Consider the following 13,254-nt stretch of genomic DNA (forward strand, 5'->3'; position numbering starts at 1 on the left):
GGAACCGTCTCATCCTCTGTCGTCCCCTTCTCCTCCTGCCCTCAATCTTTCTCAGCATCAGGGTCTTTTCAAATGAGTCAGCTCTTCCCATCAGGTGGCCAAAGTATTGGAGTTTCAGCTTTAGCATCATTCCTTCCAAAGAAATCCCAGGGCTAATCTCCTTTAGGATGGACTGGTTGGATCTCCTTGCAGTCCAAGGGACTCTCAAGAGTCTTCTCCAACACCATGGATGTTCACTAAACTTATTATGGTAATCCTATGACATATATAACTCAAATCATTATACTGTGGACCTTAAATTTATACAATGCTATATGTCAATTATATTCAATAAAACTGGAAAAAATAAAATAAACTTCCTCCAAATTAAAAAAACCTTCTGATTTGGAATGACAAAAATATATTGAATTACCACACAAAGATTCACTTGTGATAGAAATTTTATAAAATTTTTAAAATATACTTGTAATTTTCTGTATTTACAATGAATACACTTGTTAACCTGTTACAAATCATTTACTGTAAATGCTAGCAATCACATTGTTTTTTGGTATAACTATATTCTTCAGTCAGAGGAACACACAAACTAGGAAACAGCCTTTATCATAGCTATCTTGAAGATTAACCGTCATTTCCATTTGGTATATTTCCTGTGGTAACTTTCACTGTCCTGTCTTCTATGGATTATAAACTATTGAAATGGCTGAGAATATATTTCCTCTATTTTCCAGAAGGCCCACAGACCATGACATCATATCCACTTATTTGAATCTTTTTTATGTGAATCAGTTGGTCATTAACTCTGGGGATCATTGCCTTCTTAGAAACCAAATTTTTGCTTCATTGGTGCATAGGCTGTCACTCTAATTTAACGGAAGTCAAACAATACACACATCAACAATGACTGTGTGTTGTTTATCATTTTATCTCCACCCATGAAATAATTAATCTCATAGTTGTTCAATTGATGACAGTTGAGGAAAAAATGAATGGATGGATGGAGTTGAGGAATGAATGAATGGATGAATGAAAAGACCTTTCAAGGTCAAATAGCTTTATAGTCTGTCAGGAAAAGATGTAGAATTCTGAGATAATGAGAGAACAAACCCCTGGAGAGAAGTTTAAGAACAACAAAACAGAGTAAGAAAATCTAGACTCGTACAGACATTGGAGTTTAAAAGTATTACTCTGATGCAAGATATTGAAGCCCATTTTTTCCCTTTATTTCATTTCTAATACATTTTTTATAATCACAATACTGATCAAGAATGCAGACTTAATTAGTTTACTTCTTTTTATGTTCTTCCTACTAATGAAATATTTTCTTCTGTGCATAATAAATAGATATCAATCTCACTTACTTACACCCAGAGATATTGAAGTTTTAGGTTTACAACTCATCATATGATACTCAAAGCTCAGTTACTATTGCAGCAATGAGAGCTGTTATTCTAAATCCAAGGTGTCCTGGGTAAAGTGAGATTGCCCTCTAAAATAGTTGGTTGCACTAAGTCGTGTCTGACTCTGTGTGACCCTATGGACTGTAGCCCACCAGGCTCCTCTGTCCATGGAATTCTCCAGGCAAGAATACTGGAGTGGGTTGCTATGCCCTCCTCCAGAGGATCTTCCACTGAGGGACTGAACTCGTGTCTCTTATGTCTCCTGCATTGTCAGGTGGATTCTTTACCACTAATGCCACATGGGAAGCTTAGAGCTGTTTAATTCATCTTAGACCTGAGTGTTTGAGGATTTCCTCCCTTTCTAGATAGCATCAAGAAGGGAAAGCTAAGTTGATAACCTCATATTCAGAATGTTGTCTTTCCATTGTAAAATACCTCAGTAAATAAATTGCAGTCAGGTTGACAGCATAGGACCTGGTTACTGGCTTACACCCTTAAATAGGGTGATGTGACTCAGACACCTCTCCTGCAAGTCTGTCCCACACAACTTGATTATTTTCTTCATTTATTTAATAAATATTCACTGTGTGCGTCATGGTGCTGGGCACAATTCTCCTTAAGCAAATGGGGCAAAGTAGGCAAAAATCTCTGTGTTTATATTCTAGCAGAGGGAGATGGATGGTAAACAAGCAAAACATATAGATGGCCAAGAGATAACTGCCATCATTATAGTTTATATTGTAATCTCTCAAAAATATAACAAAATAAATCATTTTATTGTATTTTGCATTTGAAACCAAGATTGTGTTCAATTCATTTTGGGAATAGTGTTACCGAAATTAAAATTTTGACTCAGTATAAGAAAAGATTGTCTGATAGATAAAAAATGTTTTCTTTGAAACTTGTCTACTTATATTTTATAAATAATTGTGTAACTCTCTGGGTTTCCCTTTTTATTTTGGATGCTGGGAAACTCTGCTAAATTTGTGGTCTTTATTTAACAGTTATGTACATTTTACTGGTCTTCGTAGTTATATACTCAATTTCCAGTGGTATCATTGTATTACTCTACCCTGGTTTTCCTTTTTCCTTGATTCATTTACTTATTTATATTTTAATGTATTGGTTTCATTTTTGTAAACCAAGAGTTAAGTCTCCCAATAAATGAACAAAACTGTCCCAGGAGAATGGGTACTCAAGCTTTGTAGATTCATAAAATAGGTTAAGAGGTTCTATTCCCTGCTTCTTAAAACTTTTTAGATGAAAAATGCAAAGTTGCAGAAAGCTAAAATGCCTTAAGATTTACTAGTACATACTCAAGCATGTGCTAATTAACCATTTATCAGGGTGAATGTTTCCAGGGATTACCATTGAAAAGTACCAGGCTGCTGCTGCTGCTGCTGCTAAGTCGTTTCAGTCGTGTCCGACTCTGTGCAACCCCATAGATGGCAGCCCATCAGGCTTCGCCTTCCCTAGGATTCTCCAGGCAAAACCACTGGAGTGGATTGCCATTTCCTTCTCCAATGGATGAGAGTGAAAAGTGAAAGTGAAGTCACTCAGTCCTGTCTGACTCTTTGCGCCTTCATGGACTGCAGCCTACCAGGCTCGTCTGTCCATGGGACTTTCCAGGCAAGAGTATTGAAGTGGGTTGCCATTGTCTTCTCCGGAAAAGTACCATGCATTACCATAAAAGCTATTGGTTAAAATCTGGTCTAAGTTTGAAAGTGAAAGTGAAGTCGCTCAGTCGTGTCCGACCCTTAGCGACCCCATGGACTGCAGCCTACCAGTCTCCTCCATCCATGGGATTTTCCAGGCAAGAGTACTGGAGTGGGTTGCCATTGCCTTCTCCTAGAGGAGCCTGGTGGGCCGCAGTCCATGGGGTCGCTAAGAGTCGGACGAGACTCAGCGACTTCACTTTCACTTTCACGCGTTGGAGAAGGAAATGACAACCCACTCCAGTGTTCTTGCCTGGAGAATCCCAGGGACTGGGGAGCCTGGTGGGCTGCCGTCTATGGGGTCGCACAGAGTCGGACACGACAGAAGCGACTTAGCAGCAGTAGCAGCAGCGGCAGTGGCTCAGACGGTAAAGCGTCTGTCTGCAATACAGAAGACACAGGTTCGATCCCTGGATTGGGAAGATCCCCTGGATAAGAAAATGGCAGCCCACTCCAATATTCTTGCCTGGAAAATCCCATGGACCGCGGAGCCTGGTAGGCTGCGGTCCATGGGGTCGCAAAGAGTTGGACATGACTGAGCAACTTCACAAAGAGTTGGTCTAAGTTTATTCATCTCTAAATCACAGAATTCTAGTAGCTTTAAGTTTCTATCTCCTCTACGTGACATTCTGCCAGTTATCCTTGGATAATGGTGAGAGAAAGCGATAAGGATGACCCAACCATGTCTTCCAAATTTTTGATAGAACAATCAAGAAAATAAATCTTGGTACAGAATCTATAAATCTTAGAAAATAGACATGTTGAAGAGACAAGGTAAGACATTATAAATGCCTTTAATTTCAGCCTATTCCTGCCTTAGAAAGTACATGATTCAGATACAAAGGTATGATTTCTCAGTGAAGAAAAATTACACCTGAGTTGGCAAGTGAAATAGATGGGGAAACAGAGGAAACAGTGTCAAACTTTATTTTTTGCAACTCCAAAATCACTGCAGATGGTGATTGCAGCCATGAAATTAAAAGACACTTACTCCTTAGAAGGAAACTTATGACCAACCTAGATAGCATATTGAAAAGCAGAGACATTTCTTTGACAATAAAGGTCTGTCTAGTCAAGACTATGGTTTTTCCAGTAGTCATGTATGGATGTGAGAGTTGGACTGTGAAGAAAGCTGAGCGCCAAAGAATTGATGCTTTTGTCTTGGAGAAGACTCTTGAGAGTCCCTTGGACTGCGTGGAGATCCAACCAGTCCATTCTAAAGGAGATCAGTCCTGGGTGTTCTTCAGAAGGAGTGATGCTAAAGCTGAAACTCCAGTACTTTGGCCACCTCATGCGAAGAGTTGACTCATTGGAAAAGACTGATGCTGGGAGGGATTAGGGGCAGGAGAAGGGGATGGCTGGATGGCATCACCGACTTGATGGACATGAGTTTGAGTGAACTCCGGGAGTTGGTCATGGACAGGGAGGCCTGGTGTGCTGCGATTCATGGGGTTGCAAAGAGTCAGACACAACTGAGTGAATGAACTGAACTGAACTGAACTAAGAGCTATCACAGAGCTATTTTGTCCAGTAGTAATATGGCTGCTGATCAGTTTATTAAGGAGCCCAGGGGAAGATTAGTTATTTAGCAGTAGAATAAATTGAAAATTTGGCCTTAACTATTTCAGTACAGGGGCTTCTCAGATGGCCCTAGTGTTAAAGAACCTACCTAACAATGGAGGAGACATTAAGAGACATGGGTTTAATCCCTGGGTCAGGAAGATCCCCTGGAGGAGGGCATGGCAATCCACTCCAGTATTCTTGCCTGGAGAATCTCATGGACAGAGGAGCTTGGCAGGCTACAGTCCATGGGGTTGCAAAGAGTCGGACACAACTGGAGTGACTTAGCATGCACACACACATTTCAATACAAATTGAGACACCAGGCTGCAAAACTCTTAGTAGTAATCACAGAAAATACAATTGAATTTGAAACTAATTTTGCAATTGGTCCATCAACTCCATCTCCTTTTTTCTTCCTTTTGATCTTCAACCTCCATTTTGCCAATTCCAGCTCATCCAGTTACCTCCACTCCCCAACAGCGACCCGTTCACCCCATATACCCACAATCAGTACTTTACTAACAGGGCAATTCCTCTCTGCAGCTTTCCCTCCCTCCTTCCCTCTCCCTTTCTTCCTATATCTAATGCTCTATACTGGACATTGAGGGGTAAGGAGATAACGCACAGGGTCCCATACCTCCAAGAACTTGTTATCATCTAATGATAAGTGTGGGCATGTGAAGGATGATATGCGAGAAAGAATGAGGAGTAAAGGCAAAAATGAGAGGCACAATTGAGGTTTAAAAAAAGCCCACTGTGAAAACATAGAGAAGCAATTAATTTCTGTCATTTTCCAGACAAAATATCTTCTCTCAGCTTATTCCCCTCCCATATGGTTCTCTCACTTTTAATGGGGACAATTTGGGATCTGGGTTGTCAGTTTCTGCTACTGAAATGTTTAACTGGAGGATGAAATTTATTCCGATGTCAACATAGAAGAGGGTGTATTTAATTTAATATAGTGAAAGAGCAGTTTGGTCACCAAACCTCTATGAGGAACATAGGTTTCTGTGGTCCACTTCTGCTCTAAGACCTGCAATACCAGTTGTTGGAGGAGTGTGTTCTCATTTCTTCCTCTCCTTCCAACTTTCCAGTGCCTTGCTAGGATTTCCCAGTGTTTTGCTCCAGTAGATTCTTGTACCAGACTATTCTAGTCACTGTGTACTTCAAGTACAATCTATGTAACAGGCAACCTGGTTGCCGATATGTTACAAATTTACAGGAACTCTCCAGAGTCACTTTGTCTAAAACGCCCTCATTTTATGGTATCTTATCAAGCATTCAGATGTTTCTGTGAGGGTAGAGTGGAAGATCTATCAGTCATTCACACCTCATTTTGAATTATTTTTATAATATCCTTGTCCCCTAAACATGTAGCAGTCACGTGCTACCTCAGTGAGACTAATTCACTTATTCAGGCACTATTTATTTAGCAACCTATTTCAGGTTAACTTGTTACAAAAATGGAGAAGACTTGTCTGACTCATATGCCAGTTGGGGAAAGAAATGCACCACAATTTTAATAAACGAAAACTGTATGGAAAAACACAATGCTCCTTTAGGAACTGGGTGTAGACTTGAGAGACAGGAACACAGATTTGAGGTAAATATTGAAGTTTAAGTTGGAGTTAATAAGTAACCGGAGGTAGGGAAGGTGGGAAAAAACTGGAATCCTTTTAAATATTTTGAAATGGGGAGGTTTTGAGTGAAGGCCAGGATAGACACTTCTAGCAACCAGGAATAATGTAAGACAGTGGAGAGGGGAGAAGAGGTAGATTCACAACCGGGGAGAAACTGCTAAAAGGGAGATGGGGATTGGGGTAGATCATAAGACAGTCTGTAACTATTTTAGACTTTTGCTGTTAAGAGTTAGTTTTAAGAGGCAAATAAACAGGCAGTTGGGATTCTACTAGTAGGGCAATTTGAATTCAAATATGAATTATGGAACTGACAGTCATGAATCATCAACATTCCTTTTAATCAACACTTCTCCCTGTCACCTTGGATATGCATTATTTTGTTACACAGAAATGTGTTGAAAAGCACACGAGTCCGGGTTCTGTCATTAACTAACTGCTTGCAAGTACTCTAAACTTCCAGGAATCCATTTTTTCATATTTCACAGGAAAGTACAAGGAAAGATGATCCTAAAGATCAATTTTAGTTTTAAAGGCTATGATTATTTCTAGGTCTTGGAAGAACTGTATTTTCTATTTGTTGTTGCTGTTAGCACTACCTAAATAGATATATCCTCTTCCTACTAGGATCATAAGCATTACCAGAACATTAGCACCAAAAAACTCAGGGGGGTTACTATTTTAAGTTTTAAAATAACTTATCTCCTCATTATAAAAATAATACACATTGATTACAGAAAAATTAGAAAGAAGAAAACTGTAAAACATTACAATCCCTACCCACGTAGACACAGCCACGCTTGATACTTGGCGTATAACCTTACTAAGAATACTATTATTTCATGTGAGCCTGTATTAAATTAACAATGAATCATTCTCTACTAGAAAAAGCTGTTTGGTTCATCTAGAGCTGAGAGTTTTACACAAATAACTATTGAACATTTCATGGGGTTCAGCAAATCCACGCAGATTTCATTCTCCCTAGAAAGTGAATCAATCTACATTCAGTAAAAACGAATAGAATTACAACTCCATACAAATGTCTTCCCTATGATTTCAGATTAATGCTTCTTTAAGTGCTTTGAAGGAGCACATTCAAACATTAATAGGAGGTGTAATTTATGGGACATGTACCATGTGTCCAGCAGTGTACAATGTACTTTCTATGGGCTATCTTTAAATCTCACAAAATGCAGTAGGGCAGGTCTTTTGATTCCAGTTTTGCCGATAAGATTACAGAGACTTGGGGGAGGTTAATTGTCTTTGTAATGATCATATTGCAGTAAAGAGCTGAGCCAAGATTTGAACCCCAAACTCTCTCGTGCCAAATGCCATCTTCTAACCCTTCTTACCACAACACCATCATTTATCAAACTCTTTTCCAAATGATAACGAGTGTCTGGTGAGATAATGAGTGTTCCATGAAAACAGGCTTTGTTGCCAACTATACTTGAAAAACATCACACTGCAGGCAAGAAACTTATTTAACTTAATGCTCAGTTCCTTATTATTTGAACACTACACATGTTTTTCACTAACAGACCTTCAGCCACATCACCCTAGAGACCCAGGCAAGTAATAATGAATGAGGAAACCCAGCCTTTTCCCTATTCAGTACAATTTAAACAACCACTGCCTCTTAGGAACATTTTATCTAGGTTCAGGGAAACGTTGAATAATAAAATATAAAAGTATCAAAAGTTATTTTCTTTCCAGTCTCAAGTACAAACAGAAACTGATTTAGTAAAGTGAATGACCCCTGATCTATAATGCCCCTTGCATTGACCACCCTTCCAATACCATGCAAGGCCCCTAATAAGGTATTCATATAAGCATAAGCTTTTTGTGAAATTTGTGGGAAAAAAGACATTATATGTGCAATTGGTTATGATTTTGTGTCTTTCCTCTTCATCTTTTCCTGTGCCATGTTTTGTTCTACTGAGAGATACTAGGTAGTGGTTAAGTTTTTGGTATTCAGTTAAGTAGATGCATCGGAAACACAATGGATTGTCTAATGCATTGATTATCACCTGGGGATAATTTTGCCCATCAAGAGATATTCAGCAATGTCTGGAAACATTTTTGGGTGTCACAACTGGGGTGGAAGGTGGAAATGTTACTGGCATAGAGAGGCCAGGGAGGCTGCCAAACACTGGAATTCAAAGAATGCCCCTCCCTCCCACCAACAAAGATTTATTGGGCCCAAAATGTCAGTAGCGCCAGGCTGAGAAATCCTGGTTTAGTGAAATACATTTTTGTGGTTAGCAATCACATTCATGGTAAGTTATTCCTGGTTGTCCAGGTGTAGAAATGACCTCCATGGATGTACTGTGCTGACTCCCCAATATCATGACATGAAGATGGAAGAGTAAAAACGGTATATGACCTGCTCTACAGTAATCGACACTAAAGTATATAGGTAGATTGTGGAGGAGAATAAACTTCTGAAATTTGTGAAACCAGAAGCTAGTGAGATAATTTTTCCAAATATAAAACACTTGAAAGTAATGGGAGGCTGCCTACAAAAAAACAGAAATCCTCTTCTGGAGGAAACATACTAAATAACACAGCATATACAATTGTAAATACACCATATATTTTTCTCTCCTTGATGAGAATTACGAAAAAGGGAATTTATAGAACTCTTCACACTGAATGTAGGGCAGACACCTAAAGTAGCTCTACAAATATCATGTATGTCTGCTTTTTTAAAGTCACCTATTTTGTGCATCCCAACATAGGGGCGTCTTGGCATGACAATACCAACCATAAGTTGTGAGGCTCAAGTAAAGCTTTCTAAACCAACGTTAATTTAAAACTCATTTGTTCTACAATACTAGAAGATAGAGTAAATTATCTTTTTATTTCATTTAATTAAAACATAGAAATTATCACATAAAGAAAAAAATATTATACAGGTATGATGGGCAGTTAATTATTATAATTAATTAGCAACATTAATAATTCTTGAATTTTGTGATCTTTGTCAGTTTGTTAAAAATACACTATTATTGTGCTTTTTTATCATCTTAAATTTAATTAAATTTTACTTGTAATTTTTTTTCTTAAGCAGGGTCCACAAAATTGTATTAAACTTCAGGTCTCACAGAATCTGCATATTTTACTGTATATACATTTTATTTTGATATAAAATACTAAATTGGTATTTCTTTTATTCCTTTAAAGACAATGTTTGCTTCTGGTTCATGGCTCATTGCAAAAAGCAGTCCTTCTGAGAAGTTCATTTTTTTCCTTCTCCTGCTCTGTCTTACTAGGACTGAAATATTCTCTTCCATTTCCCTTACTTAATGGAAAATGAAGATGCAAGGAAAAAATCCCATTTCCTCTGTGAAACCTGCTGCCCTAAAGTCACAAACATAATTTATGGATTCTAACCATGCTCGCATTCCTTGCCATGCCAATAAAGTTTATTGAAATTGGAAATGGAATTATAAAGCTTAAACCAAAAGAACCAGTCCAGAGGTCGGAAAAAAATATATATGTACAATATACCCAAATAAGAATGTTGTTTTAACTTGGCCAAACTGTAATGCAAGTTTACCAAAAGCCAGACTCTTTTATTTTTTTAATCCAATCTAATCATGTTAACATTGAGGAAATTTTTCATTTTTATTTAATATTTTATGACCTAAAACTTGTCATTCCAAGGGGAAAAAAAAAAAACCTTTTTGCCTCGTGGTTCAGAGTTCTAGGGCTTTAAGATTTAGAGAGAATATGGCCAAAAATATCTATGATAAAGCTAAAATTACTAGTCAAGGTGAACATTATAAAAATGTAAGTAAAAATGAATTTAAAAGTGATATGAGTACATTGAATTGGTTGAAACATAAAGTCCCACAGAGAAGTATTTGTGTATTGCTGCAGGAAATCTACATTAAAGCACATTATTTCATGCAGAGAGAATCTTACTGAAATTATAAAGTACTCCTATGGCAAAAAGGAAAGAACAACCCACTGCTTTATAGCAGCAGTCAGAGTAACAGCACACATCTCAAAATAAATCCCTCACACTTTCAGAGAAATAACTCCTGCTAATCAAATGTCTCAAAACATCTGGTTACTACTTGAAGTTTCCTGAACATTCTGGACAAAGAGACAGAAATGTAGGTTGCAAGAAGTCATAATAATATTTCAGAGATGCTGTTTTTGAAGCATGTCTAATTTCCTTCCATCTAAAATGCCCCAGTCTAATAGAGAGATAACAAGGATGACAGGCATTGAGAGCCCCAGAGTGCAGATTAGGGAATATTTGAAGCTAAAAACAAGTAGTAGCCTGGATATGTGGGGATAATAGCACAAATTAAGCACTTGAGCTCCTGATTCAATTTCTTACACTCTCTGTGTAACTCCAAAGTGATTCGATAGGCTTGTTGCCAGAAACTTTGGGGGAGAACCTGTATGGTTTGATGTTTTAGTGGGAGAATTTAACTGAGATTTCTACTAAGCTCCTAGCATCAGGAAAATATTTACATGGCTCTGTAGATTAAACCTTTTTCAGACTGAGGACAAAAGGAAGTACTAGTCTGATATTAAGAAAAGGCTAACAATCCAGAAACAGAAAAACTGGTAACAATTGTGACTTGGATAAATCTCTTAATCTATAAAATATACAATAGTATATATATGAGGGTGTTATGATGAAGGTTAAATAATACTAACATTTGTGACATGACTTCTCATGGGGCCTGCAACAGAATGGTTTTCTTGTTGTTTAAATAGTTATCCTTTTCTTCTTTCATCTAGTCTCAACTAGGCTTAAATGACCATGCCTAATACAAAGCTATTTCTACTATATTTTGAAATTAATTACAATAATTTTTTATATGGCTTAACATTCTGGAATTTAAGGGAGAAGGTGTTAAAAAAATGAAAAGACGTACTCATTAGATGATTTACAGAGTAACAGTAGAGTTTATATTTGCTTAGGAGTAGGAATGGGCACCGGAGAAGGCAATGGTACCCCACTCCAGTACTCTTGCCTGGAAAATCCCGTGGATGGAGGAGCCTGGTGGGCTGTAGTCCATGGGGTAACAAAGAGTCGGACACGACTGAGCGACTTCACTTTCACTTTTCACTTTCATGCATTGGAGAAGGAAATGGCAACCCACTCCAGTGTTCTTGCCTGGAGAATCCCAGGGACGGGGGAGCCTGGTGGGCTGCCATCTATGGGGTCGCACAGAGTCAGAACGACTGAAGCGACTTAGCAGTAGCAGCAGGAATGGGCACATGGCATTTAATAGTATCAACTTCATAAGTACTCAGGCTACTTTGTGCACCCAATTTCTTTTCAACTTATCAAAGTCCAATTTAATTTGAATAAAAATCAAGTTTCTAAAAAGCAATATTGCATACAAAAACCATGCTGAAATTAACTGCATATTTTAATTTAAGCAGGAAACTTGAGCTAACAATTTCTACCATCATACACGAAATATCTAATACATTATTCACCAGAATGAAATATACCTTCTCCCTCCCTCCCTTTCTTTCTTTTTTCTCTTATTCCTTTCCTACATTTTATATGTGAAAGACGTCACTGTGATAATCTTATCTATAAGGTTGTTCTACACAGACTTAATGATAGTATCATAATGATGTTCCAATGTAATAGGAACATAAATTGCTATCTTTAATGTAAGTATATATAAGAGTATACCTTAAGTATGCTATCTTAAATATGTATATTGTAATTTCTATGGTTCTGACTACCACACCATCATTCATAATCCTTGAGTTTTTTCCTCTAAAAACAACATTGACTGCATGATCCATAGCTACATTTCACAGAAAATGCACAGCTATTTTGTTAAAATTCCAGAAAAATGAATTGAAATACAGTAATTGAAATCTACCAGCCATATATCTATTTTATCAGTGCTTTGAAGTTTAATGGGAATCTGTTAAAATGTGTGCATATGCTTTATTTTTCATATTGAAGGCTTTCTTCTCCTGTTTAATGCCACCGTTTTCTTTCCTTCTTCTCAACATATTGGAATTACAGGTCCATCATGCTTTTCCTGCAAATCTGAAATCCAAAATAATCTGAATACCAAAAGATGCTTTGAAACTCACATGATGGCAGAACCTAGCTGAACACGAGGTAATTTATGATCTCTATTTTACACACTTATCAATGTTAACACATTTCCCTGCAACAATAGCATTTGATTACAGTTCTTCTACAGATGACCTATAGAAGTATGTGATATATGGTGTGTGTATGACATCGCTGTTTTAAAATTCTGAAACTTCTTAACTTTGATACATAGCTTGCTCCATGAATTTCAGGAAAGACATTGTAGATGTGAATTTCCTTTAGAATTGCTCTTGTTATATTGACTCTCAACTTTTCTCCTTTATTTTTATTTTGTAAAAATTCAATAAACTTGGATTAAACTAAAGGTCAGCTGTGTTTAAAAATTGATCAGGGGTTAATAATTCAGAGCCTCTTTTGTGAGCTATTAAAAGTGGAATTGAAATGATTTCTATTAGAAAACAGGGGAGAACACTAGATGTTATCAGGGTATCCATTTGAAAACCAACAAACAAAATGATATGATTCCTTATCATGATGGGAGATAGAATGCTAAATTCTAGGTAAAATTATTTAAACGTAGAAATTTAATTTTATCAACACATCTCAAAAAGTGATGCCTGACACTGTATACTAACTGTTAAGAGTCCCATGATTATCTGCTATAATCCAACTATTTGCAAAGTTTTTGATAGATGGCCCTTGGTGCTCTGCCACCTTGCTCTGTGAATCATGTAACTGTTTACTGTACTGGTCCATTTCATTTCCACTTAGTACCATATTTCATATATACCCAGAATATTTATATTTCCTTTTTTGATGATGAAAGAAAACATTTTATGTTTTCTATATATGGGAACTCTGAACTCAAGTTATTAATGCAA

The 13,254-nt window shown here is 37.3% G+C and overlaps 1 long non-coding RNA gene across 1 annotated transcript in view; it reads left to right on the top strand.

Moving 5' to 3' along the window:
* The window catches only part of LOC129620004 (uncharacterized), an 88,601-nt gene extending 75,933 nt beyond the window's left edge, over positions 1-12,668 (top strand). The window contains exon 3 of the long non-coding RNA XR_008698338.1: positions 12,338-12,668. This is a non-coding gene — a long non-coding RNA (uncharacterized LOC129620004). The remainder of the gene's footprint in view (positions 1-12,337) is intronic.
* Positions 12,669-13,254: the final 586 nt, after the last annotated feature.

The sequence above is a fragment of the Bubalus kerabau genome, chromosome 9 (genome assembly GCF_029407905.1).
Source record: "Bubalus kerabau isolate K-KA32 ecotype Philippines breed swamp buffalo chromosome 9, PCC_UOA_SB_1v2, whole genome shotgun sequence".
NCBI classification, from domain to species: domain Eukaryota; kingdom Metazoa; phylum Chordata; class Mammalia; order Artiodactyla; family Bovidae; genus Bubalus; species Bubalus kerabau.